At 44.6% G+C, this 9,933-nt stretch overlaps 1 pseudogene; it reads left to right on the plus strand.

Moving 5' to 3' along the window:
• Positions 1-4,518: 4,518 nt before the first annotated feature.
• LOC105728911 (aldo-keto reductase family 1 member B1-like) lies at positions 4,519-5,468 on the plus strand (annotated as a pseudogene).
• The last annotated feature ends 4,465 nt before the right edge of the window (positions 5,469-9,933 follow it).

Below are 9,933 nucleotides of genomic sequence, written 5' to 3' on the forward strand. Positions count from 1 at the left end.
CATCTGTAAAAGGAGAAAAATAGTGGCTATCTAATTGAGTTGTTGTGAGGACTTGGGCTTGCCATCCCCATTGTCGTTGATTGAGAAGTAAATGACAATACAGACACAGCTCTTAAAATAATGCTTGGCACATATGATGCTTAATATGAGTTACTCCTTACTATTAAAACATAAGGAAAATTAGCAATACATTTTAAAATGAACATTTCTGAGCTGGATGCAGTGGCACATGCCTGTAATCCCAGTGCTTTGTGAGGCTGAGGTGGGTAGATCACTTGAGGTCAGGAGTTTGAAAAATACTGTCTCTACTAAAAATACAAAAGTTAGCCAGGTGTGGTGATGTGTGCCTGTAATCCCAGCTACTTGGGAGGCTGAGCCAGGAGAATCACTTGAACCTGCGGGGTGGAGGCTGCAGTGAGCCAAGATCACGCCACTGCATTCCAGCCTGAGTGACAGAGCCAGACTCTGTATCAAAAAAAGAGAACATTTTGAAACATATATGTATGTATGTATATGTATATATATATATATATGTGTGTGTATATATATATTATGTATGTGTGTGTGTGTGTGTGTGTGTGTATATACACATATATATATACATATAAAGAAGAAAAGGAAGGAACCCATGATCTTGGCATGCCTTTGGATCTTATCTGAGCTGGATGGCAAGCCCAAATCCTACTCTTTCTCATCTGTGAAGTGGGAAAACAATAGGTTCTACCAGATCCTGTTGTGGGGATCAGACGGGAGGGGAAGAGATGGGAAATGGCTCTGAAAACATAAAGTGAAATGTTAAAGTGAGGAGTGCTTATTGTTATTAGGAAGAGGATTGTGCAGCATTGGACAAAAAAAAAAAGGCCGAATACAGGGGCTCATGCCTGTAATCCCAGCACATTGGGAGGCCAAGGTGGGCAGATCACTTGAGGTCAGTAGTTTGAGACCAGCCTGGCCAACATGGCGAAACCTATAAAAATACAAAAATCCCAGCTAGTTAGGAGGCTGAGGCAGGAGAATTGCTTGAACCCAGGAGGTGGATGTTGCAGTGTGCTGAGATCGTGCCACTGCACTCCAGCCTGGGTGTTCACACAAGACTCCATCTCAAAAACAAAAACAAAAACAAAAACAAGCAAACAAACACACACACACACACACACACACGCACACACCAGCAGCCAGCTGCAAAGACTGGTGGCAACAGGAAGGGGACGACTGGGCCTCCTCTTCCGGCTCTCTGGTTCCAGCCCAGAAACTCCACCCTGGCTGGAGAGAAAAGATTGAACCTTACTGACAGCCATTCCCTTTCCTGTCAAACATTAAATGGTATCTGCTTCACATATGCACTTCTCTTCCTTTCTTTCTATTCATTTTTGCCTTTGGCATTTTTTTGTAACATTATTTCTTAGCAAGTTACAGGCAACCCAAAAGCTAATACTCAGTGAACACTGATTAGGTGCCCATTATAGACTGAATGTTTGTGCCTCCCAGCCCCAAATTCATATGTTGAAATCCTAACCCCCAATGTAATAGCATTAGGAGCTGGAGCCCTTGGGAGGTGATGAAGTCCTGGAATGGAGCCCTCATGAATGGGATTAATACCCTTAGAAAAGGGACTCTGGAGAGCACTGTCTGCTGTCTGCCATATGAGGACACCATGAGAACACAGCCATCTGCAAAACAGGAAGCAACCCTCACCATTCATGGGATCTGACGGGTGTCTTGATCTTGGACTTCCCCAGCACCTAGCACTGTGAGAAATAAAGTTCTGTTGTTTCAGCCACCCAGTGCATGGTCTTCGTTATGGCAGCTCCAACTGACTAAGAGAGTGCCAGGCATCGTTCTCAGACTTCATGCAGTGACTCATTTATCTTCTAAGCAACTCTAGGAGATAAATACCTTTTTATTCAATTTTACAGGGAAGGAAACTGAGGCACAGAGAGGTTAAATAACTTGTACAGTCTGTAGGTGGTAGATCTAAGGCTCAAACCCCACCAGTGTGGCTGCAAACTCCTGATGCTCTTAACACTAAGACAATGAAGGAGCCCAGGCTCCAGGAAGTCCAGCATACAGCAATCCCTAAAATCTCAACGGCCTACTTTTTGCAGAGGATTTGCTAAGACTATGATGCAGGGGCCATATCTGCCGGCTGCCCTCAGCCCTGCGACCCCTCCTTTGGGTTTACCAGTCCTGGAGGAGCCAGGAGGAAACTCCAGGTAGTTTGATCCCACCGACTGTCCTGCTCTCCACGACCTTAAACTGTCTCCCAAAGAGCACACATTGGTAAAGGACTTTCAGGAACAAATGTTGAAGAAAGGTATTGCTATTCATGGAGCCTCTGCCATCAGAATCAGTTTCTATCCCATGCTTCCAGAAATTGATGAGGACGACTGTAAACACTGCAGAAGCAACTTGCCAATGATGATCTGTTTCAGGGAGAAGGACCAGCCCTCGTTGCTGGGGAAGCAGCTGAGATCCTGTGATGCCATGTGATGTCTGCTGTTCTGACAGTTCCTGGGATCCATTCCTCCAGGATTTTGGACAGCATATGTTCTGAAGGTGGCCTCCCCTTTTACAGAGCATGATGCAACCCTCCAATCCTCAGGCTCAAATGGGTTGCAGATTTTCTAGAGTGACTATTTTCTGTGTTCTAAGATCACAGGTGGTGAGAGCATTCTGCCTGAGAACTGTGGACAGCATTTATGTGAAAGCTGCTTATCTGGGTCAGGGCATGCTTAGCGGTAAGTAATAGAAATATAGCCTAAGGCTGGGCATGGTAGCTCACACCTGTAATCCCAGCACTTTGAGAGGTCATGGTAGGTGGATCACCTGAGGTCAGGAGTTTGAGACCAGCCTGGACAACATGGAGAAACCCTGTTTCTACTAAAAATACAAAATTAGCCGGGTGTAGTGGTGCATGCCCGTAATCCCAGCTACTCAGGAGGCTGAGGCAGGAGAATTGCTTGAACCCGGGAGGCAGAGGTTTCAGTGAGCTGGGATGGTGCCATTGCACTCCAGCCTAGGCAACAAGAGCAAAACTTCATCTCAAAAAAAAAAAAGAAAGAAAGAAAGAAAGAGAAGAAAATACAGCCCAAAATGGCACAAACAAAGGAGAGTGTATTAGCTCATATAACCGAACAGCCTCTGGATAGATTTCAGGTGAGGATGGATGCAGTGACTCAACCATGTCACAAAAAACCTGGCTTTCTTTTTAACTCTTTTCTCTGCTTTCCACGTCAAGTTCATCTTAAGGTTGGTTTCTCTCAAAGGAGCTAGAGGGCCACCAGAAGCCTCAGGGAGCATGCTTCCTTGTTCATCTCTAGCAGAAGAAGCATCTCTCCCAGATTGTTAAATGAAGGTCCTGGGCCTCTGATTGGGTCATCCAAGGTCATAGGACCACCCCTGAACCAGCCACTGCAGCTGTGGCACCCAGTGAGCCACAACTAGTTGAAATCAATCAAGGCCTACCCCTGGCCTGGAAGTCAAGTACTTTATCCACCGCAGTATACTGTTTCTTTGATTTCTAATATGAAATTTTCTGAAGTTATTAAAGACACCAAGTATAATTTAATAGAGCAATAAAGTAAATGGCAACTACATTTTTAATTGCTTAAGTCAAAATCTTGAAATCAGACCAGGCTCACACCTGTAATCCCAGCATTTTGGGAGACTGAGGTGGGCGAATCACCTGAGGTCAGGAGTTTGAGACCAGCCTGGACAAAATGGTGAAACACTGTCTCTACAAAAAATACAAAAATTAGCTGGACGTGGTGGTGCATGCCTGTAATCCCAACTACTCAGGAGGCTGAGGCAAGAGAATTGCTTGAACCCAGGAGGCAGAGGTTGCGGTGAGCTGAGATCACACCTGGGCAACAAAAGTGAAACTCACTCTCAAAAAAAAAATCTTTAAATCATTCTTGACTCCTTTATTTCTCCCATTCCACTCCCATATCCAACCTATTGTCAAAATCAATTAGCTCTACCACAAAATACACCTATAATCTGACCCCTTCTCACTTATCCACTACTGTCTCTTATCTACAGAGAAGCCAAAGTAATTCTTTTAAATATTAAGTCATACGATGTCACTCCTCAGCTCAAAGGCCCTCAGTGACTGACTCTCATCTCAATCCAAAGAAAAGCAAAAAGCAAGACTCTTCATGCTCTGGCCTGTTACCTGTCCACTATCGTCTCCTACTATTCTTGCCTCGCTCACTCTGCTTCAGCCAGATTGGCTTCTTGCTAGATTCCCCCAAAATACCCAGCATGCCCCTGTCCTAAGGCCTTTGTACATGCTGATCCCTTGGCCTGAACACCTTTCTTTCCAATCTCTGCTTGGCTCATCTCCTTTGTTCAAAAATGACATTATCAGAAAGGCCCTGCATGACCAGTCAGTGTGAAAACACACCCAGCCAATCTTTAAGTTTCATACCCTGCTTTATTTTTCATAGCACTTGCCATTACCTAAAATATTTAAGTATTTGTAAGGTTCCGAGTGGGGGTCTGGGGAGCACAGCAGCCATGGCCAGCCACCTCGTGCTCAACAACGGCACCAAGATGCCCATCCTCGGGCTGGGCACCTGGAAGTCCCCTCCAGGCCAGGTGACTGAGGCTGTGAAGGTGGCCATCAACATCGGGTACCGCCACATCGACTGTGCCCACGTGTACCAGAATGAGAATGAGGTGGGGGTAGCCACTCAGGAGAAGCTCAGGGAGCAGGTGGTGAAGCCCGAGGAGCTCCTCATGGTCAGCAAGCTGTGGTGCACATACCAGGAGAAGGGCCTGGTGAAAGGAGCCTGCCTGAAGACGCTCAGCCACCTGAAGCTGGACCACCTGGACCTCTACCTTATTCACTGGCCGACTGGCTTTAAGCCTGGGAAGGAATTTTTCCCATTGGATGAGTCAGGCAGCATGGTTCCCAGTGACACCAACATTCTGGACACGTGGGCGGTCATGGAAGAGCTGGTGGATGAAGGGCTGGTGAAAGCTATTGGCAACTCCAACTTCAACCATCTCCAAGTGGAGAGGATCTTAAACAAACCTGGCTTAAAGTATAAGCCTGCAGTTAACCAGATTGAGTGCCACCCGTTCCTCACTCAGGAGAAGTTAATCCAGTATTGCCAGTCAAAAGGCATTGTGGTGACTGCCTATAGCCCCCTCGGCTCTCCTGACAGGCCCTGGGCCAAGCACGAGGACCTTCCTTCCTAGAGGATCCCAGGATCAAGGCGATCATAGCCAAGCACAATAAAACTACAGCCCAGGTCCTGATCCGGTTCCCCATGCAGAGGAACTTGGTGGTGATCCCCAAGTCTGTGACACCAGAACGCATTGCTGAGAACTTTAAGATCTTTGACTTTGAACTGAGCAGCCAGGATATGACCACCTTACTCAGCTACGACAGGAACTAGAGGGTCTATGCCTTGGTGAGCTGTGCCTCCTGCAAGGATTACCCCTTCCATGAAGAGTTTTGAAGCTGTGGATGCCTGCTCATCCTTAAGTGACCTATACCTGTGTTTCCTGCCTCATTTTTTTCCTTGTAAATGTAGCATAGCCTGTGTCACTCAGCAGTGGGACAGCAGCCTGTAGAGTGGCCGGCGAGGGCGTGTCTAGCTTGATGTTGGATCTGACGAGTCCTGTCAGTAGAGTAGAAGTCTCTTCCAGTTTGCTGTGCCCTTCTTTTTGCCCCACTGGGGAAAATACAACCTGAATACCCTTTTCTGACCAAAGAGAAGCAAAATCTGCCAGGTCAAAATGGTGCCACTAACAGCTGAGTTTTGACTGCTTGGAACTGTAATCCTTTCAGCAAGACTTCTCTTTGTCTCAAATAGAAAGTGTTTTTGTGAAAGAAAAAAAAAATTTAAGTATTGGTGTACATGTCATTTTTGTCCCTTCCTGAATAAAAGTTCCACGATAGCAAAGTTACTCACTAGCAAACAGTGAAGGCATTCAATAGATAGTCCCTGAAAGTGAATGAAAACTTTAGAATAAATAATATACAAAAGAGGAACTAGCTAACAGATGAAAAAAATGTTCAGTTTTTACAATAAGCAAAGAAATACAAATTAAAATATAGCCAAGACAATATTTTTGCCTATTAAGTTGGCAAGAACTATCAAATAATAAACCCATTGCTGTTGTAAAGCCATGAAACTGGTATTTTCGTGTAATATTGGTGACCAGTCTCATTAATTCATTTAAGAGATATTTATTGGGTACCTACTGTGCACCTACTATCTACACTGTGTAATTTGCCAATATGTACTTTAATCTGTCATAAGGCTTAGAGTCTCTGTATTAGGAAAAACTAGGTTACCAGTGGTAACAAATTAACCTCAGAATCCTGGTAGTTTACCATAACTAGAGTTCCAACATACCCACCTCAGGTTGGTGAAGAGGGAGGGTTGTTCTGTGTCACTCAAGGACTCTACCTTCTGGAATGTCATTGGTCACCCTTGCAGAAAATAGGAGAGATTGGCAAATCATGCATAGACTTTCTACAGCCACATCCAGGAAATTCACACATCACTTCTGTTCACACTTCATTGTCCAGAGCCATTCGTATGGCCCTTCCCAATGGCAAGGAGGCTGAGAAATGAAGCCTCCTTCCTGCAGGCCCAAAACAAGCAGAGAAACACAGATGCTGGTAAATATTAATGATGCCTGCTATAGTCCTTGACCAAGAAATCTACCATTCTGCTAAAATAACCTAAAGTACATAACAGGCCTCATTAAGGAAAATATTCATTGATGTTTCAGTTATTAGTTTGATAGCCCAAAAGAATCTTACTGGATAATGAGGAAATGGGTAATAGAATTATAGTTTATCCATATACAATAAATTATTGTGCAGTCATAAAAATAGTAGTTAATCAATAATCTATATTTGGAAAAATAATTTTTATAGAAGAGTAAGTAAAAATTAGGAAGCAAAATGAGTATTATGGTCACAACACCATAAAAATATACCTAATTTTAAAAATTCTGAGGAAATACATTGAAGGATTTTCATTGAATAAATACCTGCTAGGTGCCAGGCCCTTCAGATTCAAAGATTAAATATACTCTCTGTCTTAGTGGTGCTATAGTCTTATAAGAATATCCAAAATGGGCCAAAAAAAAAAAAAAAAAATCCTTGCCTAAACCCAGAACAGTTATTCTAATAATTTTATGGTTGCACATAAGGATAGACTTTCATTCCATCATGATTTGAATCAGAGAATGAGAGACAGAGAATCATCATTCATTCCATAGATAGGTATCAAACATGTCCTAAGTGGGTCACAGAGTTGGTCAAGATACCATACCATGCTCACTGACCCTAGAAGGCTTAGAGTCTAGCTGGAATCCTACCTGTCAAACAGGCTGGTCTTTGCTGGCCCCAACTTCTGGCCTGATGAACTCCTTTACACAATGCTCTGTATCAGACCTGTGAAAGTTCCTGAGCCGGGCGCGGTGGCTCACAACTGTAATCCCAGCACTTTGGGAGGCCGAGGCGGATGGATCACCTGAGATTAGGGGCTCGAGACCAGCCTGGCCAACATAGTGAAAAAAATACAAAAAATTAGCTGGACATGGTGGTAGGCACCTATAATCCCAGCTACTGGGGAGGCCGAGGGAGGAGAATTGCTTGAACCCTGGAGGTGGAGGGTTGCAGTGAGCCGAGATCGCGCCATTGCACTCCAGCCTGGGCAACAAGAGCGAAACTCCGTCTCAAAAAAAAAAGAAAAAGAAAAGAAAAACAAAAAGTTCCTGGTGCTTAAAATAGTTCCTCGCATATGGTGTCCAATAAATTCTGGTGTTTTCCCCCAAATGAGCTCTACCTATAGGCTTTCCATTTCAGTTGATGGTATCTACATCCTTCAATGTTCAGGTCAAAAATATGGCGTTATTCTCAATACCGCTCTTTCTCTCACACCCTACCAATCTTTCAGAAAATCTTGTAGCTCCTGCCTTCTGAAATATATTACGGAATCACACCACTCCTTACTCCTTCACTGCCACCGCCATCTTTCGCCATTAGTGCCACGACCCCCTAACTAGTCTCCCGGCTTCTCCCTTGGCCCCTGCAGTCTGTTCTCCATATAGCAGGCATGGAGAACTGTTTAAATCCCAAGTCTGATCCCGCCACTCCTCTGCTCAACTCTACTCGAAAAACTCACTTCAAAGAGTCAAATTTAGAGTTCTCATAATGAAGCTCTTTATGGTCTCTCTCTGGAGTCTCAGCTTTGTTAGACGCAAGTTAGGAGCTGTTAGTAGCAACATGGTATAACACCACCTTTGCAATCCAGAATTGGAATTCAGAGATAATATGACCTCCCTCCATGCACAATTTTTAAAAGTCATATTTAAAGTAGAAAGCAGAAATAAAAAGAAAGTAGCCCACAATAAAAGATGCATTTTAATATGTAAACATTCAGGCACAACTACAGAAGACAAAAACATCTCCACGAATTTCACAAACACCCACTATCAGAGGGAACCACCCCGTTGAAAACCACTGCCCTTTACCATCTGGCCTGCCTTCCTCTCTCTAAACTAAACACCAGCCCTCAGGCACTTCACTCACTCTGCTCCAGTCATACCTGCTTCCCTGCTGTGTCGGACCAGCAAGTCACCTTCCTGTCTGGAGTCTTTGCAATTGCAGGGTTCCCTCAGGGAGCCACGTGGCTCACTCCGTCCTCCTTCAGGTCTTTGCTCAAACATTCTTTTCTCAGAGAAGCCTTCCCTGACACCCTCTTTAATACAGCAACCTCCCTCTCCCCAGACAGCGCTCCCTCTCACCCCTCCCTGCTTACTTTTCTCCATACACTTATTGTCTGACATACTAGGTATTTTATTTATATGTTGTCTGTGTCCGCTCCGTGAGGTCACTGAGTTTTCCTGTTTGTCTTCAACTGTATCACCGTTATGTAAATGGGTGCCTGGCACAAAGTAAGTATTCAACAAATATTTGTTGAATGAGTGAAAACAGTGAATGAGGGATATGTATTGAGTGACTGAATAAATGAATTGCTACAGACACCCAGCAATCATGGCATGAGTCCTGAGTGCCTGGCCTCTGCTCCTCTGTACCTCACGCCTCGTCAAACTTGTCCTGTCCCACGTGCTTGTTGCTTTCTGTTGTATACATTTTTCATTTCCCATTTTGAAGCTTGATCTGGCTTCCTCCAACCTTGGCTTCACATCTGGATTATGAATTTTGTCTCACCCCCAGGCATGATAAGATTGTGACAGCTTCCTGGCAACACCCGTCTTGACCTATTTCCTGCCTTCTACCCTGTGTCCCTCCCCTCCCCGCTTTTCAACACTCCATAGCTTTATCCATAAATGTACTTGTCCTAATATGCCTGTCAAAATCCTACTGGTTTTTCAAGGATAGATTCAAATGCTCCCTCCTTCCTCAATGAGGCCTGATCCACCATCCGGAAGTCAGTCTCATGCCCCTAAGTTCTCATAATTATTAATAACTCTTATGGCCCTCCTCACAGCCATTGCTGTGTAAGATCTTTGTTTGCTCATCTTATCCCTTCCGCTGGAGCTTAAATTGTCCAAAGGCAGGTAGTAAGTCTTACTTATCTCTTGCATCTCCCATGGTATATGAAACATGGTCAATACGTATTAAATGAGATAATTTATATAAACTCCTTAGTACAGATCTTGGCATATAGTGAATGTTCAATCCATACTGGTTGCTAATACCAGTTCACACACAAGGAAGGGAGAGTTAGTTCCACTCCAAATGAGAGCTATACCGTGTGAGGTCAGCCAGGTGGGTTTTGAGAGCCTGTGACATGTCCAGGTCCTTACTTTTCACTGCCTGGGCCTCTTTCCCATCTGCAGCAGGTGCCCCATGTTCCCTGGACCCACCTGAGTGCCCCTGAAGCTGTGGGCAGTTCCTGGCATAGGCAGGTGGACGGCTTTCATCCCAAGTGCCTG

The sequence above is a fragment of the Aotus nancymaae genome, unplaced genomic scaffold (genome assembly GCF_030222135.1).
Source record: "Aotus nancymaae isolate 86718 unplaced genomic scaffold, 86718_ANA_hifiasm-v0.15.2.pri h1tg000016l, whole genome shotgun sequence".
Lineage (NCBI taxonomy): Eukaryota > Metazoa > Chordata > Mammalia > Primates > Aotidae > Aotus > Aotus nancymaae.